The sequence below is a fragment of the Bubalus kerabau genome, chromosome 7 (genome assembly GCF_029407905.1).
Source record: "Bubalus kerabau isolate K-KA32 ecotype Philippines breed swamp buffalo chromosome 7, PCC_UOA_SB_1v2, whole genome shotgun sequence".
Lineage (NCBI taxonomy): Eukaryota > Metazoa > Chordata > Mammalia > Artiodactyla > Bovidae > Bubalus > Bubalus kerabau.
Genome location: NC_073630.1, coordinates 31,230,181 through 31,250,034, shown reverse-complemented (window position 1 = coordinate 31,250,034; position 19,854 = coordinate 31,230,181). Strand labels below are relative to the sequence as shown.

The 19,854-nt window shown below is 40.5% G+C and overlaps 1 long non-coding RNA gene across 1 annotated transcript in view; it reads left to right on the top strand.

The window, feature by feature from the left end:
- The window catches only part of LOC129657617 (uncharacterized), a 192,471-nt gene extending 172,924 nt beyond the window's left edge, over positions 1–19,547 (top strand). Inside the window, exon 12 of the long non-coding RNA XR_008716902.1 lies at positions 18,915–19,547. This is a non-coding gene — a long non-coding RNA (uncharacterized LOC129657617). The remainder of the gene's footprint in view (positions 1–18,914) is intronic.
- The last annotated feature ends 307 nt before the right edge of the window (positions 19,548–19,854 follow it).

Genomic DNA, 19,854 nt, shown 5'->3' with positions numbered 1-19,854 from the left:
TTTTTTGGGCTCCAAAATCACTGCAGATGGTGACTGCAGCCATGAAATTAAAAGACGCTTACTCCTTGGAAGGAAAGTTATGACCAACCTGGATAACATATTCAAAAGCAGAGACATTACTTTGCCAACAAAGGTCCATCTAGTCAAGGCTATGGTTTTTCCTGTGGTCATGTATGGATGTGAGAGTTGGACTGTGAAGAAGGCTGAGCGCCGAAAAATTGATGCCTTTGACCTGTGGTGTTGGAGAAGACTCTTGAGAGTCCCTTGGACTGCAAGGAGATCCAACCAGTCCATTCTGAAGGAGATCAGCCCTGGGATTTCTTTGGAAGGAATAATGCTAAAGCTGAAACTCCAGTAGTTTGGCCACCTCATGCGAAGAGTTGACTCACTGGAAAAGACTGTGATGCTGGGAGGGATTGGGGGCAGGAGGAGAAGGGGACGACAGAGGATGAGATGGCTGGATGGCATCACTGACTCGATGGACGTAAGTCTGAGTGAACTCCGAGAGTTGGTGATGGACAGGGAGGCCTGGCATGCTGTGATTCATGGGGTCCCAAAGCTTCGGACACGACTGAGCGACTGAACTGAACTGAACTGAAGAGCACCCTTATTTCTTTTGCAGGGAGTTACTTCTCCCAGGGATAAGCAGTCTCGGTACTACTGTAATCAGGATCTGTGTCTTCCGCTAGCCGAGGAGCAGGTAATTCCAGCTGGACCAATAGGAATCTGTCTCTTGAGACTTTGAATTATGAGCAACCTGAATTAAGATGATGACAACAACTTTTGGAGCTTTTCATTCTGAAGCAGAACCCAGAGTATGTCCTGCTGTCTAGATAGCTGGGGAATATTTGAGGTCCTCTCTTGGTTCTGTGGTCCCACCTAGCTGTGTAACTTTCCATCCACTCTGTGAGTTATCCAGCATAAAAATCTTGTTGGCTCTGACTCCAACATCAGAATCTCAGGTGATAAGCCTTCTGCAAAGTACCATAGGGCAACCTTTCTGTCAGAGCATGGCTATTAAGTTAGGAATCAAACAAACTTGAAGACTGCTTGCTTTTCCACTTTTTGTGATTCTGAAAAACTTGCTTTGCCTTATGGAGCCTTAACACCCTTACCTGTAGAATGAGGAATAAAATCTTCCTTCTAGGTTGTTGTTGGAATTGGGTTAGCACTTCTGTGAAAATTCCTGGCATAGGAAACTTTCTGGCATAGTTCCTGTGTGCTGGCATAGGCACATAGGAAGAAGACCTGTGAATTTCCATGTCAAAGTGGTCCATTTCTAATGAAAGATTCAACATCAGTGATTTGGCCAGTGATTACTGGATGGAGTGTTGGGCAATCTTTTAATGTCATAGATTCTGTAAAGAAAGTTATACTTAATAATCAAAATACCCATTCCCCCTTATTACTCTGCTAGACAAAGATCAGAATTAGTGATTCATGGATCTTTTAATTCTGGCAATATTTCTTCTTTGTTGGCAATAAAGATGGCATAGAATTTCCCAAATGAATATTTACAAAGTAAATTGCTCTGGAGTTATATCGTGTTTGCATACTTACTACTTCAGTTCTTGGCAGATTTAAACTGCATCTCTGTTTACAATAAAATAAAAATCATTTGCTGCTTTACACAAATGTTACTTTCAGTATGAAATAAAGAAAAGATAGCACCAGTTTAATGAAAAGAGAAATTTCCTCCTGGGAAATAGCAGCAGACAGAACTGGCTTTTTCCAGAAATAACTAGAACCATGACTGAAGGTCTCTGCTTTCTGCATCTCCAGTGCCTTGTGATAGTTAATATTCTGGGAAGGCTTCAAGTCCTACATGAATTCTTGACAGAATCCAGGAAAGCAAGAAAGCTACTTGACATACTGTCCTGTAACTGAAGATTTTAAAATCTTGCAATGATGTAACAGTGAATTTCTAAAATGAAATAGCAATAAAAGAAAAGCTATCCTATAATGCACCCCTCTCTGTGCTAGAGCATTTGGACCTGTGGGTCTAAGGAGGCCAGTTATCACAGCCCCACCTGTACTCCCACCCATCAACAGGGAGGAAGGAGCACTGTGCAAAACAGTAGTCTTCTTTGTCTATGATCAGCCTAGGTTGAGTGAGCACATTTGTTTATGGAAATCTGTGTAAACTGAATAGTCCATGGGACCTTTCCAACAGAGAAAAATGGTGAAACAACCACTACCTTAAGAAAGCATTTTTCAAAGTGTCATATGGGATCATTCTTCAACAAAATCATCCTGAGATTGTAAAAAAGTGTGTATCTAGGATTTATCCTTGATAGATCAAGGTATCAGAATCTCTGTGAGTGAGACCTTAGAAGACTCTTCAGTTCAACTGATGTTTAAGAAACATATACCCATTTCTTAGCTGTGTTTCTGATCTGTGGGGTACAGATACACAACGGTCTGTTACTCAGCCATATAAAAGAACAAAAAAAATGCCATTTACAGCAACATGGATGAACCTAGAGACTGTCATACTGAGTGAGGTGAATCAGACACAGAAAGACAAATAACATATGATATCTCTTATATAAGGAGTCTTTTTAAAAGGAGTACAAATGAACTTGTTTCTGAAAAAGAAGGAGTCACAGATGTAGAAGAAAAACATATGCTTACCAAGGAATAAGGAGGGGAGGGGTAAATTGGGAGACTGGGACTGATATATACATACTTTGTTATTGTTCAGTTGCTAAGTCATGTATGACTCTTTGTGACTCCTTGGACCGTCCTCCACTATCTCCTGGAGTGAGTTGAGTTGAGTGTTAGTTGCTCAGTTGTGTCCGACTCTTTGTGAACCCACAAACTGTAGCCCGCCAGGCTCCTCTGTTTATGTAATTTTCCAGGCAAGAATACTGGAGTAGGTTGTCATTCCCTTCTCCTGAGGATCTTCCCAACCCAGGGATCGAACCCAGGTCTCCTGCATTATAGGCAGATTCTTTACCAACTGAGCTACAGGCAAGTCCCAGAGTTTGCTCAAATTCATGTCCATTGATTCGGTGATGTCATCCAACCATCATATTCTCTATCACCCTCTTCTCTTTCTGCCTTCAGTCTTTCCCAGCATCAGGGTCTTTCCCAGCGAGTCAGCTCTTTGCATCAAGTGGCCAAAATATTGCAGCTTCAGTTTCAGCATCAGTCCTTCCAATGACTATTCATGGCTGATTTCCTTTAGAATTGACTAGTGTGGTCTCCTTGCAGTCCAAGGGACTCTCAAGTCTTTTCCAGCACCACAATTCGAAAGCATCAATTCTTTGGCACTCAGCACTTGTTATGGTCCAGCTCTCATATTCGTACATGACTACTGGAAAAACCATAGCTTGATTATATGGACCTTTGTTAGCAAAGTGATGTCTTTACTTTTTAATGTGCTATCTAGGTTTATCATAGCTTTCCTTCCAAAGAGCGTCTTATAATTTCATGGCTGCAGTCACCATCTGCAGTGGTTTTGGAACCAAAGAAAATAAAATCTGTCACTACTTCCACTTTTTCCCCTTTTATTTGCCATGAAGTGAATGGATATGCATACTGTGCTGCGCTTAGTTGCTCAGTCACGTCTGACTTTTTGTGACCCCGTGGACTGCAGTCCACCAGGCTCTTCTGTCCATGGGGATTCTCCAGGCAAGAATACTGAAGAGGATTGCCATGCCTTCCTCCAGGGGATCTTCCCAACCCAGGGATCAAACCTAGGTCTCTCGCATTACAGGCAGGTTAATAAGGACCTGCTGTATACAGCACAGGGAACTCTACTCAGTACTCTGTAATGGCCTATATGGGAAAAGAATTAGAAATCTTAATTATATCGAATTGGTTCATAATGCTTTTCAGGTCTACTGTATTCTTCTACTTCTCTGTACATTCATTCTATTAATTTCTAAGAGTTTGATATTGAAACTTCAACTGAAAATCTTAATTTTTCTCCACTAAAATAAACAATGGTAATATATAGTAGAACTATATGTAGCTTTCATTCTATATTTTCCAAGTCTCCTGAAAATGTGTTATATTTTCATAATTTAAAAAATAAAAAAGAAAGATGAAAAAGAATCTGAAAGAGTAGAAATATATATATATATATATATATATATATATATATACACACACACATACAATGGCACCCCACTTCAGTACTCTTGCCTGGAAAATCCCATGGGCGGAGGAGCCTGGTAGGCTGCAGTCCATGGGGTCCCTAAGAGTTGGACATGACTGAGCGACTTCACTTTCACTTTTCACTTTCATGCACTGGAGAAGGAAATGGCAACCCACTCCGGTGTTCTTGCCTGGAGAATCCCAGGGACGGGGGAGCCTGGTGGGCTGCCGTCTATGGGGTCGCACAGAGTTGGACATGACTGAAGTGACTTAGCATAGCATAGCATACACATATATAACTGATTCACTTTGCTGTATACCTGAAACTAATACTACATTGTAAATCAACTATATTCAATACAAATTTAAAAAATTTTTAATGTTTAAAAAAAAAATCCATGCCTCTCCAAAAGTCAACATTTCAGAAAGATACAAAACTGAAATTTGAAATAGCTAATTTTAAGTCAAGAGTAACTTTTTAAGAATTTTGTTGTTTTGCTTCACTTTAATAATGTCATTGTTGGTTAACCATGAAGAAGGTTCCCAAATTAACTTTGAATATAAGAAAAAAGACTAATACATTTTACAATTATGACAATAAAAGAAAAGAAAGAAACACTGGCCCAGAGGTCTCAGAAATCTAATTCTTGCCCCACCCGATTTACCTTCAAATTAAGAAGAGAAAATAACTATACATTCAGTTTTATGAGAGCTAAAACAAGAGAGAAAGAATTCTGATGGATAGGAAATGTAAGAGAGATTTTATTAATGGCACAAAATGTTATGTTTTGCCCCAATATCATATCTCTCTAACCTGAGCAATCATTAACTGGCCACTGGAATCCAGCACAGGACATTTCCACCCCCACCCCACCAAACATTATTGGTCAGCACAGTGATTTTTAAAATTTAAAACTGGGAAATATATCATAAAAATCAAGATATACAATCCTTCCTGAAGAATCAGATTGGCTTTAGACAAGCATTTAGAGTTCATTTTATACCACCTCCAGTATCGTCTTTTTTCCCAACCAACCAAAGTGCCAGTTAACATTCATCATTGAGTTTATGCTGGTATATTTTGTTTTTCAGTTAAGAAGGTTAAATAGTCTCACCTTGGGGGTTGTCAGTTATTACCTGCCTGGTCCTGATGCCCAGAGTCATTTGAGTTTGAAAGCATGCCAAGCAATGATGATGGAACTCTAATCCCTGTAGTCCTGACCCCACTGCAAACTCTAGACATATGAGGATTCTTTACTGAAAGGTAGGCTTTCTGCTTTGCAATAACTTTGCAAATAAGCAGCAGTCTTTTTTCAAATATCTTGGAAGACAATTCAAAAGAGACATTTTAATTCATAAATTCATCTAGTTAATAGCAGAGAGAAATAAAGAGGGAAAGAATCTAAGACTTCATCTGAAAATCTGGAATCCAGAACACCCAGTTCTGGATCTATAGGGACAAGCTGACATTGACTGTATTGTTGTAGTTTGGTCACTAAGCTGTGTCTGACTCTTTGCAACCCCATGGATTGTAGCCCACCAGGCTCCTCTGTCCACAGGATTTCCCAGGCAAGAATACTGAAACGAGTTGCCACTTCCTTCTCCAGGGTATCTTCCTGACCCAGGGATCCAATCTGTGTCTCCTGCATTGGCAGGTGGATTCTTTACCACTGAGCCACTGGGGAAGCTTGGCATTGACTGCATACACAATACCATGTTATTTAAGTAAGAAATGCATACCTAGGAAGTCTTAACAGCAGACTTTTTTATTGAAGTATAGTTGATTTACAATATGATGTTAGTTTCAGGTATACAGCAAAGTGATTCAGTTACATATATTTTTTCAGATTATTTTCCATTATAGGTTATTGCAAGATAATGAATATTGTTCCCTGTGTTATATAGTAAATACTGTTGCTGATCTATTTTATGTATAGTAGTTTGTATCTGTTAATTCCATACTCCTAATTTAAAGGCACAAAATGGCACACTCCCTTTCCCCTTTGGTAACCTTAAGTTTGTTTTCTATGTCTGTGAGTCTGTTTTTGTTTTGTAAATAGATTCATTTGTGTTATTTTTATATTCCATATATAAGTGACTTTATAGAATATTTGTTTTTCTCTGTCTGATTTACTTCACTTAGTATGATATTCTTTAGGTCCATCCATGGTGCTGCAAATGGCACTATTTCATTCTTTTTATGGCTAAGTAATATTCCACTGTATATATACATTTACATATACATATATATCATGTCTTCTTAAAACAACCATCTAATGATGGGCACTTGGGTTACTTCCATGTCTTGGCCTATTTAGTGCTGCAATGAACATTGGGATGCATGTATCTTTTTCAAATTAGGACTTTTGTCTCTTTTGGATATATGCTTAGGAAGCAGAGACATTACTTTGCCAACAAAGGTCCATCTAGTCAATTATGGTTTTTACAGTGGTCATGTATGGATGTGAGAGTTGGACTGTGAAGAAGGCTGAGCACCAAAGAATTGATGCTTTTGAACTGTGGTGTTGGAGAAGACTCTTGAGAGTCCCTTGGACTGCAAGGAGATCCAGTCCATCCTAAAGGAGATCAGTCCTGGGTGTTCACTGGAAGGACTGATGTTGAAGCTGAAACTCCAATACTTTGGCCACCTGATGTGAAGAGGTGACCCATTGGAAAAGACCCTGATGCTGGGAAAGACTGAGGGCAGGAGGAGGAGGGGACGACAGAGGATGAGATGGTTGGATGGCATCACCGACTCAATGGACATGGGTTTGGGTGGATTCCGAGAGTTGGTGATGGACAGGGAGGCCTGGCGTCCTGCGATTCATGGGGTCACAAAGAGTCGGACATGACTGAGTGACTGAACTGAACTGAACTGAGACTGCTGGATTGTAAGGTAGCTCCATTTTTGTTTAAGAAACCTCCACACTATTTGCTATAGTGACTGTACTAATTTGCATTCCCATCAAATATAGGAATATTTAATATTCCTATATAAATAGGAAAGTTCCCTTTTCTCTATTTCCACTCTAGCATTTATTTGTAGACTTTTTGATGGTAGCTATTCTGACTGGTATGAGGGGATACCCCATTGTGGTTTTGATTTGCATTTCTCTAATAATTAGTGATGTTGAGCATCTTTTTCATGTACCTTTTTGCCCATCTGTCTGTCTTCTTTGAAGAAATGTCTATTTAGGTTTGCTCATTTTTGATTGGGTAGGTTGTTGGTTATTGAGTTTTATGAGCTGTTGGTATAGTTTAGAAATTAATCCCTGTTGACCACATTGTTTGCAAATATATTATCTTCTATAGGTTGTCTTTTCATTTTTGTTGGTGGTTTCCTTTGCTATGCAAAAGCCTTTAAGTTTGATTAGGTACCATTTGTTTACTTTTGTTTGTATTTCTTTTGCCTTGGGAGACTGATATACGGAAATATTGCTACAATTTATGGCCAAGAATGTTTTGTCTATGCTCTCTTCAAGGAGTTTTATGACGTCATGTCTTTTGTTTAAGTCTTTAAGCTATTTTGAGTATTTTTTGTGTAGGGAGTGAAGGAGTGTTCTAATTTCATTTATTATATGTAACTATCCAGCTTTCCCAACACTTAAAAGCAGACATTTTATAATCTACCAGCAAAACGGATTTCAGAGTATAGAACTTTACATTTTATAAAGTGGTATCATATTATTTCTTTCAGTTTCATACCAACCCTGCAAAGATTGTATTATTATCTCACTTTATAGACCAGGTATCTGTTGTTTGATAGTTAACTGACTTACATTAGGTCAAATAGCTCCTAACCAGCAAAACAGCATATTAAACATAATTCTTTTGATCTAAATATATTTTTTTCTTTGTTACACATCAACCACTTTCCATTATAATTTCAGAAGTTGTTCATATCAAGCCAGAAGGAATGTAGCACCACAAATTATACTGTTCACCAGGAAAGATCTCAGACTCCAGGCACTTAGACCTTTATTTTCCCCAAGTGAAATAGAGAAATCCAAGGATAGAGGGCAAACAACTCTTCTCCCTGTTCTTAACATGTTTGAAAAGCAATGTTTTTTGCTTTTCATGTTCTGGACAATTACTCAAAAGATATTTACAGAAGGCGGTGAAAGATCATGGAAATGCTTATGTCACAGTCAAGCTCATTGAAAACATTGAACAGGGAAAATTCTATAGACCTGACACATTAAAGCTAAAAGAGATCCTAAAATTGTTTAACCTGGTTCTCTTAGGTGAGAGCGCAGAACCCAGAGCAATGGCATCACTTCTAAAGCTGACTTGTAAACCCTAATCTCAGAGATGCTAGAAGAGCATATTTCTTGTCAAATTTATTTCTAAGAGTTTATCTTTTTTGTTCATATTGAAACTGTAATCCTTTTTCTGTTTTGGAAGCTCTTTCTTCTATAACTCATCTGTTAGTTTATGCTTTTTCTAGTTTCTAAAAGAGTTATTATTAATAGTAATAAGTACCTGTGAAACCACCACTTACTGAGACCAAACGCTAGGGCCATGTCCATAACCTGCTATAAATAAGAACATATCCCCTCCATACGATTTCTCAGCCTCATTTCACCCCAGGTAACTACCATACTAAATCTCAGGTTGTTCCTTTCTTTCTTTGATACTTGGGTTTATTGCATCTGAAGGAGGAAAGGAAAAGGCCAACCTGAATCCATCTTGAAAAAGAAGGAAACTCCATCTTACATTGCCAGTGAACTTTGGACTATGTGCCTGGTAGCCATGGAGATCACATACCTACTGGCCTCCTGGACTGATAAACACGATTCCATACCAAGATTTCCCGTCGCCAAAAAGAATATAATAATCCCCTATGTAGTCAATCACCTTTATAATCTTTATGGCACCCACTGGTGTAGGCTACAGTGTCTAATCAGCTGACCCTTCTGATTATGAATCATGTCTGTAACCTGATTGTATCTCCCTTTAACATTTTCCAGGCTAGATTTAAGGAATTTGCAGATGTGTTCTTGAGCAGTACACTTAAGATATATAAGATTTTCACAAAAGTCAGTCAGGGTCCTTGGCTAAGAGGAGACTCTGCCTTGGGCCCGCCAGTGCAATAAACTGCACTTCACTATCTGGATTGTCCTTCTGAGTGAGTCTGTTTCCTGGAACACGTGGTACTACAACACATCTACATGTATTCCTAAAATGCATATGTATATGTGTCTGGAAATAAACAATTTGGCTTGTTCAGTTCGGTTCAAACACTCAGTCATGTCCAACTCTTTGCAACCCCATGGACTGCAGCACGCCAACCTCCCTGTCCATCACCAACTGTTGGAGTCTACCCAAACCCATGTCCATTGAGTCGGTTATGCCATCCAACCATCTCATGCTCCGTCATCCCCCTCACCTCCTGCCCTCAATCTTTCCCAACATCAGGGTCTTCTCAAATGAGTCAACTCTTCACATCAGATGGCCAAAGTATTGGAGTTTCAGCTTCAATATCAGTCCTTCCAATGAACACCCAGGACTGATATCCTTTAGAATGGACTGGTTGGCTCTCCTTGCAGTCCAAGGGACTCTCAAGAGTCTTCTCCAACATCACAGTTCAAAAGCATCAATTCTTCAGTGCTCAGCTTTCTTTATAGTCCAACTCTCACATCCATACATGACCACAGGAAAAAACATACCTTTGAGTAGACAGACTTTTGTTGACAAAGTAATGTCTCTGCTTTTGAATATGCTATCTAGGTTGGTCAGAACTTTCCTTCCAAGGAGTAAGCATCTTTTAATTTCATGGCTGCAATCACCATCTGCAGTGATTTTGGAGCCCCCCAAAATAAAGTCAGCCACTGTTTCCACTGTTTCCCCATCTATTTCCCATGAAGTGATGAGACGGGATGCTATGATCTATGTTTTCTGAATGTTGAGCTTTAGGCCAACTTTTCACTCTCCTCTTTCACTTTCATCAAGAGGCTCTTTAGTTCTTCTTCACTTTCTGCCATAAGGGTGGTATCATCTGCATATCTGAGGTTATTGATATTTCTTCCAGCAATCTTGATTCCAGCTTGTGCTTCATCCAGCCCAGCATTTCTCATGATGTACTCTGCATAGAAGTTAAATAAGCAGGGTGACAATATACAGCCTTGACGTACTCCTTTTCCTATTTGGAACCAGTCTGTTGTTCCATGTCCAGTTCTAACTGTTGCTTCCTGACCTGCATATAGGTTTCTCAAGAGCCAGGTCAGGTGGTCTGGTATTCCATCTCTTTCAGAATTTTCCACAGTTTATTGTGATCCACACAGTCAAAGGCTTTGGCATAGTCAATAAAGTAGAAATAGATGTTTTCCTGAAATTCTCTTGCTTTTTCAATGATCCAGCGAATGTTGGCAATGAATCTCTGGTTCCTCTGCCTTTTCTAAAACTAGCTTGAACATCTGGAAGTTCACGGTTCACGTATTGCTGAAGCCTGGCTTGGAGAATTTTGAACATTACTTTACTAGCGTGTGAGATGAGTGCAATTGTGTGGTAGTTTGAGCATTCTTTGTCATTGCCTTTCTTTGGGATTGGAATGAAAACTGCCCTTTTCCAGTCCTGTGGCCACTGCTGAGTTTTCCAAATTTGCTTACATATTGAGTGCAGCACTTTCACAGCATCATCTTCTAGGATTTGAAGATGATCCCATGTCCATTGAGCTCAACTGGAATTCAATCACCTTCACTAGCTTTGTTCGTAGTGATTCTTCCTAAGGGCCCACTTGACTTCACATTCCAGGATGTCTGGCTCTAGGTGAGTGTGAGTGATCACACCATCATGATTATCTGGGTGGTAAAGATCTTTTTTGTACGGTTCTTCTGTGTATTCTTGCCACCTCTTCTTAGTATCTTCTTCTTCTGTTAGGTATTTGCTTTTCATTCTTTTACTGTTTTGCTTGTTTCATCTCATCCATCCTCCTACCCCCTAACAATGATTTCTTCAAGTACTAATCAACTTTCTGCTTTCCTCTGTAAAGACTTTCTTTCCTGAAAGACACGATCATATCTGGTTTCAAACTCCAGAAGTTTCACCTCTCACCTCAATTCTGATGATGCCATATATAGATTTCTAATCCCTCCCCACCTCTAATCATATCTCGTTAATCACTTACATACTTGGACACTGTTCTTTATAGTAGAAATTTATTAAGTTACTAAATATACACTATGAAGAAATTAGGGTTTGGCTAAGTGAAGATAGATGCATAGTAGAGATAATATTTAAATTGGAAGAAGAACTTCATAGATAATGCATAGATAACAAAATAACAGGCATAGATAACAAAACTGTAGGCTTCTACATTGGAGAGAATGAAATTTTTAACTTGTCTAAGCTAATGTTATTCAAGGGCTTTCTGTCACTTGTAGCAGAACCTAATTATAATTAAACATTGGTTTCTGGGGGCCATAAAATAATAATAGCTAACTAACATTAACTGGTCATTATGTTTGAAGTTCAAGGTTAAATACTGAACATCTATTACCTCATTTAATCTTTACAACACCATTCTGTGTTGGTTGCTATCATCATTTCCACTTTAAATGAGGTAACTAAAGATTTTTTTGAGTGCCTAATCCATGTTCCTATTGAGCTGGGATTTCCAAAGCTAGCTCTTAACTACCTCTCCATTTTTCCTTCACTCACACGTGTTTTGTAACACAGCCATGGTAATTATAAGCCAATTAATTTACTAGATAAACTGCATTTATGACAAGAGTTTTTATTACTTTGTTTTAGTTACTGAAAGACTGGGTAAAAAAACAAAAAGCTGGTACCACAAAACCCAGGTTCCACCTTGGCAATAATTTCTATTCCTCACCCATGGGAACTTATAAAATACACACCCTGGGACCCTTCTAACTCATGTTTCAGGTGTGAGTACCAAATTTAACTCAGATGACCATTATATCTACTATTGCGGGCAGGAATCCCTCAGAAGAAATGGAGTGGCCATCATGGTCAACAAAATAGTCCGAAATGCAGTACTTGGATGCAATCTCAAAAACGACACAATGATCTCTGTTCATTTCCAAGGCAAACCATTCAATATCACAGTAATCCAAGTCTATGCCCCAACCAGTAACGCTGAAGAAGCTGAAGTTGAATGGTTCTATGAAGACCTACAAGACCTTTTAGAACTAACACCCCAAAAAAGATGTCCTTTTCATTATAGGGGACTGGAATGCAAAAGTAGGAAGTCAAGAAACACCTGGAGTAACAGGCAAATTTGGCCTTGGAATACAGAATGAAGCAGGGCAAAGGCTAATAGAGTTTTGCTAAGAAAATGCACTGATCATAACAAACACCCTCTTCCAACAACACAAGAGAAGACTCTACAAATGGATATCACCAGATGGTCAACACCGAAATCAGACTGATTATGTTCTTTGCAGCCAAAGATGGAGAAGCTCTATACAGTCAGCAAAAACAAGACCAGGAGCTGACTGTGGCTCAGATCATGAACTCCTTATTGCCAAATTCAGACTTAAATTGAAGAAAGTAGGGAAAACCACTAGACCATTCAGGTATGACCTAAATCAAATCCCTTATGATTATACAGTGGAAGTGAGAAATAGATTTAAGGGCCTAGATCTGATAGATAGAGTGCCTGATGATCTATGGAATGAGGTTTGTGACATTGTACAGGAGACAGGGATCAAGACCATTCCCATGGAAAAGAAATGCAAAAAAGCAAAATGGCTGTCTGGGGAGGCCTTACAAATAGCTGTAAAAAGAAGAGAAGCAAAAAGCAAAGGAGCAAAGGAAAGATATAAACATCTGAATGCAGAGTTCCAAAGAATAGCAAGAAGAGATAAGAAAGCCTTCTTAAGCGATCAATGCAAAGAAACAGAGGAAAACAACAGAATGGGAAAGACTAGGGATCTCTTCAAGAAAATCAGAGATACCAAAGGAACATTTCATGCAAAGATGAGCTCGATAAAGGACAGAAATGGTATGGACCTAACAGAAGCAGAAGATATTAAGAAGAGATGGCTATAATACACAGAGGAACCGTACAAAAAAGAGCTTCACGACCCAGATAATCACAGTGGTGTGATCACTGACCTAGAGCCAGACATCCTGGAATGTGAAGTCAAGTGGGCCTTAGAAAGCATCACTATGAACAAAGCTAGTGGAGGTGATGGTATTCCAGTTGAGCTATTCCAAATCCTGAAAGATGATGCTGTGAAAGTGCTGCACTCAATATACCAGCAAGTTTGGAAAACTCAGCAGTGGCCACAGGACTGGAAAAGGGCAGTTTTCATTCCAATCCCAAAGAAAGGCAATGCCAAAGAATGCTCAAACTACCGCACAATTGCACTCATCTCACACGCTAGCTCAAAATTCTCCAAGCCAGGCTTCAGCAATATGTGAACCATGAACTTCCTGATGTTCAAGATGGTTTTAGAAAAGGCAGAGGAACCAGAGATCAAATTGCCAACATCCGCTGGATCATTGAAAAAGCAAGAGAGTTCCAGAAAAACATCTATTTCTGCTTTATTGACTATGCTAAAGCCTTTGACTGTGTGGATCACAAGAAACTGTGGAAAATTCTGAAAGAGATGGGAATACCAGACCACCTGATCTGCCTCTTGAGAAATTTGTATGCAGGTCAGGAAACAACATTTAGAACTGGACATGGAACAACAGACTGGTTCCAAATAGGAAAAGGAGTACGTCAAGGCTTTATATTGTCACCCTGCTTATTTAACTTATACGCAGAGTACATCATGAGACACGCTGGGCTGGAAGAAGCACAAGCTGGAATCAAGATGGCTGGGAGAAATATCAATAACCTCAGATATGCAGATGACACCACCCTTATGGCAGAAAGTGAACAGGAACTCAAAAGCCTCTTGATGAAAGTGAAAGTGGAGAGTGAAAAAGTTGGCTTAAAGCTCAACATTCAGAAAACTAAGATGGCATCCGGTCCCACCACTTCATGGGAAATAGATGGGGAAACAGTGGAAACAGTGTCAGACTTTATTTTTATGGGTTCCAAGATCACTACAGATGGTGACTGCAGCCATGAAATTAAAAGACGCTTACTCCTTGGAAGGAAAGTTCTGACCAACCTAGATAACATATTCAAAAGCAGAGACATTACTTTGCCAACAAAGGTTCGTCTAGTCAAGGCTATGGTTTTTCCAGTGGTCATGAATGGATGTGAGAGTTGGACTGTGAAGAAGGCTGAGCGCCAAAGAATTGATGCTTTTGAACTGTGGTGTTGGAGAAGACTCTTGAGAGTCCCTTGGACTGCAAGGAGATCCAGCCAGTCCATTTTGAAGGAGATCAGCCCTGGGATTTCTTTGGAAGGAATGATGCTGAAGCTGAAACTCCAGTACTTTGGCCACCTCATGCCAAGAGTTGACTCATTGGAAAAGACTGTGATGCTGGGAGGGATTGGGGGCAGGAGGAGAAGGGGACGACAGAGGATGAGATGGCTGGATGGCATCAGTGACTCGATGGACGTGAGTCTGAGTGAACTCCAGGAGTTGGTGATGGACAGGGAGGCCTTGCGTGCTGCGATTCATGGGGTCACAAAGAGTCGGACATGACTGATCTGATCTGATCTGATCTGATCACAGAAGCAAGCTTTAAGGATTTGCCTCAGGATACAAACAAGTATTGAAATGCTATTTGAATGACTGGATCCTGTGCTTTTCAATCCTTAATGTAATTTTACTAGTTAGGAATTGCTTCTGGCCATTGCAATGTGACCTGACTACAGTGGTTTAGACATTTGGGCATTTTATTATTAGGAGGCTAAAAGGAGTTCCTCCCAGCTGAATCAGAGCCCTTTAAGAGCTTTCCAGGAAATGCCACGCAATGTCTTTCCTCACACATCTCATTGATTAGCCATCCATAATGCAAGGGAAGTTTGGAAATGCAATCATTTAGCTTGGTACATGGCTGTCCCAAATACAGTCTGTTGCTAAGGAAAAGAAGGAAGATAGAGCCGGGAAGGCAACCAGCACTGTTGGCGAAAGAAATAATCCACACAGGTAAAGCACACAGACTCGTCACTGTTGATTCTACTCATCCCCAAGTCCATGTCCTCACAGGGAGTGTGGAGGGTTTCAGCCAACATACAACACAAGTCTTTCATCTTTTAAAGGTCAGCACAGTAGGCAGAGAAGAATGGCAGGTACAGATCTTGGAAGACGCTGGATGTCTGTCTCTAGCTCAGGAAAAGATAGATTCTGTTAGGGGAAGCACACTGATTGAAACCCTCCACCCTGGCCAGGCACCATAGTGACTATTTGCATAAGTTGACAGGAGGTCCCTGTAAGGAACGTGGAACTAATAAGCCTCCACCAACCATGAAATTAAAAGACGCTTACTCCTTGAAAGGAAAGTTATGACCAACCTAGACAGCATATTGAAAAGCAGAGACATTACTTTGCCAACAAAGGTCTGTCTAGTCAAGACTATGGTTTTTTCACTGGTCATGTATGGATGTGAGAGTTGGACTATAAAGAAAGCTGAGCACCGAAGAATTGATGCTTTTGAACTGTGGTGTTGGAGAAGACTCTTGAGAGTCCCTTGGACTGCAAGGAGATCCAACCAGTCCATTCTGAAGGAGATCAGTCCTGAATATTCATTGGTAGGACTGATGCTGAAGCTGAAACTCCCATATTGGCCACCTGATGTGAAGAGCTGACTCATTTGAGAAGATCCTGATGCTGGGAAAGATTGAAGGCAGGAGGAGAAGGGAACAACAGAGGATGAGATGGTTGGATGGCAACACTGACTCAGTGGACATAGGTTTGGGTGGACTCCGGGAGCTGGTGATGGACAGGGAGGCCTGGCGTACTGCAGTTCATGGGGTTGCAAAGAGTTGGACACGACTGAGCAACTGAACTGAACTGAACTGAACCAGAAGAGTTTGGGAAAGGTCAAAAGGAGACACCACATATCCGACCACCTCCCAGAATCCTCTCTGGCATCCATCTTGGCTGAACAAGGAGTGCACCACGAGGAAGGACTCTTAGTCAGAATGATTGGCTAAAGACAACCTGGAAACTGATCCCATCACCATAAAACCCAAGACTGCCATGTGGCAGAGCTGTTCTCCTGTGTTCCCTTACCCTATTGCTCTCCACCCGGGTGCCCTTTCCCAATAATATCTCTTGCTTTCTTAGCACATGTGTCTCCTCGGACAATTCGTTTCCGAGTGTTAGACAAGAGCCCAGTTTCAGGCCCTGGATGGCGTCCCTCTTCCAGCAACAAATGGTGACTCTGGCAGGGACTCTTCTTCACTGCAACTGACATCCTGACCACTCGGGGTACTCAGGGGCCAGCTTGTCTGCCAATGGACCAGACCCAGCAGCTGCAACTGGGACCTTTTTGTCCCTGGTCTCCTCCTGATGCAGACAACTGGCCAGAGTGCCCCGACTGATAAGAAACAAGAGACTTTATTGACCTCTCTCCTCTTCCCTCTCTCTTTCCTCTCCTTAACCCTTCCTATCCTTCCCCTTTTTTCTAGTCCCCTGGTCCTGGACACAGGAATCTGGTCGAAGGGCCTCAGCCTAAGCTGAGGATTGGAAACTGATCACCTCCTCTTGGCAGAGAACTCAAATTCTGGTTCTGTCCTGGTCTGGCTTCTGGTAGGGCCGAGTTCCAGTCCTCCCTTCTCTAGAGGCCCCAGGGTAAAACTTCATAATGCCTGGGTATCTGCAGGTGGCAGGAGACATCTGTAAGGCCACCCCTTTTGCCCCCCTCTCTCGCCTCCTCCCCCTTCTTCTTTCAACCTGGCTTCCTTTCCTCTCTTTGAAATGTTCAAAGACCTGAGATATTTTCATTTACCCTGTTAGTACTTGGATCTGAAGTTCTGTATCTTTATAGGTTTTCTGAGAGACTGTATTCTTGTATTTAAGGGAGTGTCTGATGAGGACTGCCAGGTCTATATGTGTGTTTGAACTCTGTGATTTTTGATGGCCATTTTGCTTTGTCTGGACACCAGTTGGTTTAGACCTGCCGCCATTTTGTTAGAACTTGATTTTCTTTCCCTGTGCCTTGAGACCATGGCTCTCAGTACCACTTATCTAGACCATCTCTAACACCTGAGACTGAGGAAAAATGGGGAAAAGCCTTTAAAGTATTTATTTATTCCAACTGTTTTTTATGTTAGTAAATTTTATATTGTAATATCTAATTCATGACTAAGCTTAGAAAATGAAGCTAGATCTTGCATTGTGTCTGTCTAAATATGTCTTGGTTTGTGTTTGTCTCTGGGTAATATTTTTGAGGTTAATTTGTAAATGAAAGTGAAAGTGAAGTGGTGTCTGACTCTTTGTGACCCCATGGACAGTAGCCCACCAGGCTCCTCAGTCCATGGGATTTTCCAGGCATGAATACTGGAGTGGGTTGCCATTTCCTTCTCCAGGGGATCTTCCTGACCCAGGGATTGAACTCGGGTCTCCCGCATTGCAGGCAGATGCTTTACCATCTGAGCTACCAGGGAAGGACCTCAATTTGTAAATGAGCTCTATTTAATTGGCTTAAAGAAAAGTTCAGTTCAGTTCAGTTCAGTCGCTCAGTCGTGTCAGACTCTTTGCGACCCCATGAATCGCAGCACGCCAGGCCTCCCTGTCCATCACCAACTCCCGGAGTTCACTCAAACTCATGTCCATCGAGTTGGTGATGCCATCCAGCCATCTCATCCTCTATCGTCCCCTCTCTTCCTGCTTCCAATTCCTCCCAGCATCAGAGTCTTTTCCAGTTAGTCAGCTCTTCACATGAGGTGGCCAAAGTACTGGAGTTTCAGCTTTAGCATCATTCCTTCCAAAGAACACCCAGGGTTGATTTCCTTTAGAATGGACTGGTTGGATCTTCTTGCAGTCCAAGGGACTCTCAAGAGTCTTCTCCAACACCACAGTTCAAAAGCATCAATTCTTCGGTGCTCAGCTTTCTTCACAGTCCAACTCTCACATCCATACATGACCACTGGAAAAACCATTGACTAGATGGACCTTTGTTGGCAAAGTAATGTCTCTGCTTTTCAATATGCTATCTAGGTTGGTCATAACTTTCCTTCCAAGGAGTAAGCGTCTTTTAATTTCATGGCTGCAGTCACCATCTGCAGTGATTTTGGAGCCCCCCAAAATAAAGTCTGATACTGTTTCCACTGTTTCCCCATCTATCTCCCATGAAGTGATGGGACCAGATGCCATGATCTTCATTTTCTGAATGTTGAGCTTTAAGCCAACTTTTTCATTCTCCTCTTTCACTCTTATCAAGAGGCTTTTGAGTTCCTCTTCACTTTCTGCCATAAGGGTGGTGTCATCTGCATATCTGAGGTTATTGATATTTCTCCCAGCAATCAAGTGCTTACAAATCAAATAATTCTAAATTAAACAAGAAATTCCAGGTTCATGTGAACTGGGAAATATTCCATATTAAATACCTGATATTAATGTTTGTTTGTTGACCTATCTAATACAGACATGTCTTAGAGTAATTAACATTAAATGGAATGTTTTCACTGTACCTAAGTTTAATATAAGTTAAATATTATCATATCTGTTACAAGTTTGTCAACAAGGAAATTACCTCGAGTGAAGAAACTTCTTTAAAAAATGTAAATGAGATATGAGTTTTTAGATAAGCTCTATTAAGAATAAGTATGCTTTAGAAATATTTGTCTAAAATAGTCTCTCCAGATTAGCATAACTTGAACTTTTAAGGGTTGTGCTAAACTCAGTGTTGGAAATCTATTGAATAGTTAGGTCATTTCCAAATAAAATAAGATTTTGAAACATTTACTACTAAACACTAATTTCCTTTTACAGATGAAGGAGGAAACAGACAGAGCTGGACTCCATTGTAGGCCAGGCTGTGAACATTAGGCTACACGCATGGTCACCCTCCCAATGGACTCTCAACTTTGTGCCCGGTGTCTATAGAAGTGGCATACCAATGGAAAACTAGACACCCGGATAAAAGAGCCTCAGGACTTGTACTTGGACTCTCCATTGCCTAAAAGAATATGCTAATTATCTCTGTAACAGAAAAAAGTCGTAAATTCTATTATGTTTATCGGGATAGGACCACAGTCCTATTGATAAATGTCCACTGTTCATCTAGTCTTGTGACACGTGAATCATGGGTTAACTTTGATTGTATCTCTCTTTTACCTTGTCCAGACTAGTTTCAAGGAATTTGGGGAGGTGGGTTTGAGCAAGTACAATTAGGGTATATAAGGTTTTCACAAAAACTGGTCGGGGTCCTTGGCTAAGAGGAGACTCTGCCTTGGGCCAGCCGGTGTAATAAACTGCACTCCACTATCTGCATTGCCCTTCTGAGTGAGTTTGTTTCCCAGAACACGTGGCTACAACACAGAGACACAAAGAGATTTGGGAGTATAAATGAATAATGTTTGGTGCCATCCTAAAATGTTCTAATAAAGCAAGGGTTTTAGAGATTATCACTGGTATTTATGCTCACCAATCTATAAAATGCTAATATAAAAGTTCTTGGTTGCTAAAGAAAAGTAGGAAGTGTGTTTTCAGTAAAAAAAAAAAAAAAAAAAAGAAAAAATACTAAAAAGAGTTATGCATGATTGGGATTTTCTAAAATTGGATTATAATTAGTTAGATAAATGGATTTTGTTAGGAATGACACAGCCATAGGAAAACTGGTTAGAGCCAACTAGGTACAAGATGGAGGAGCTGACTTTCACTAGATCTTGAGCCTTGGTATTTATGCTCCTTGTGACCCATCAATAATCTA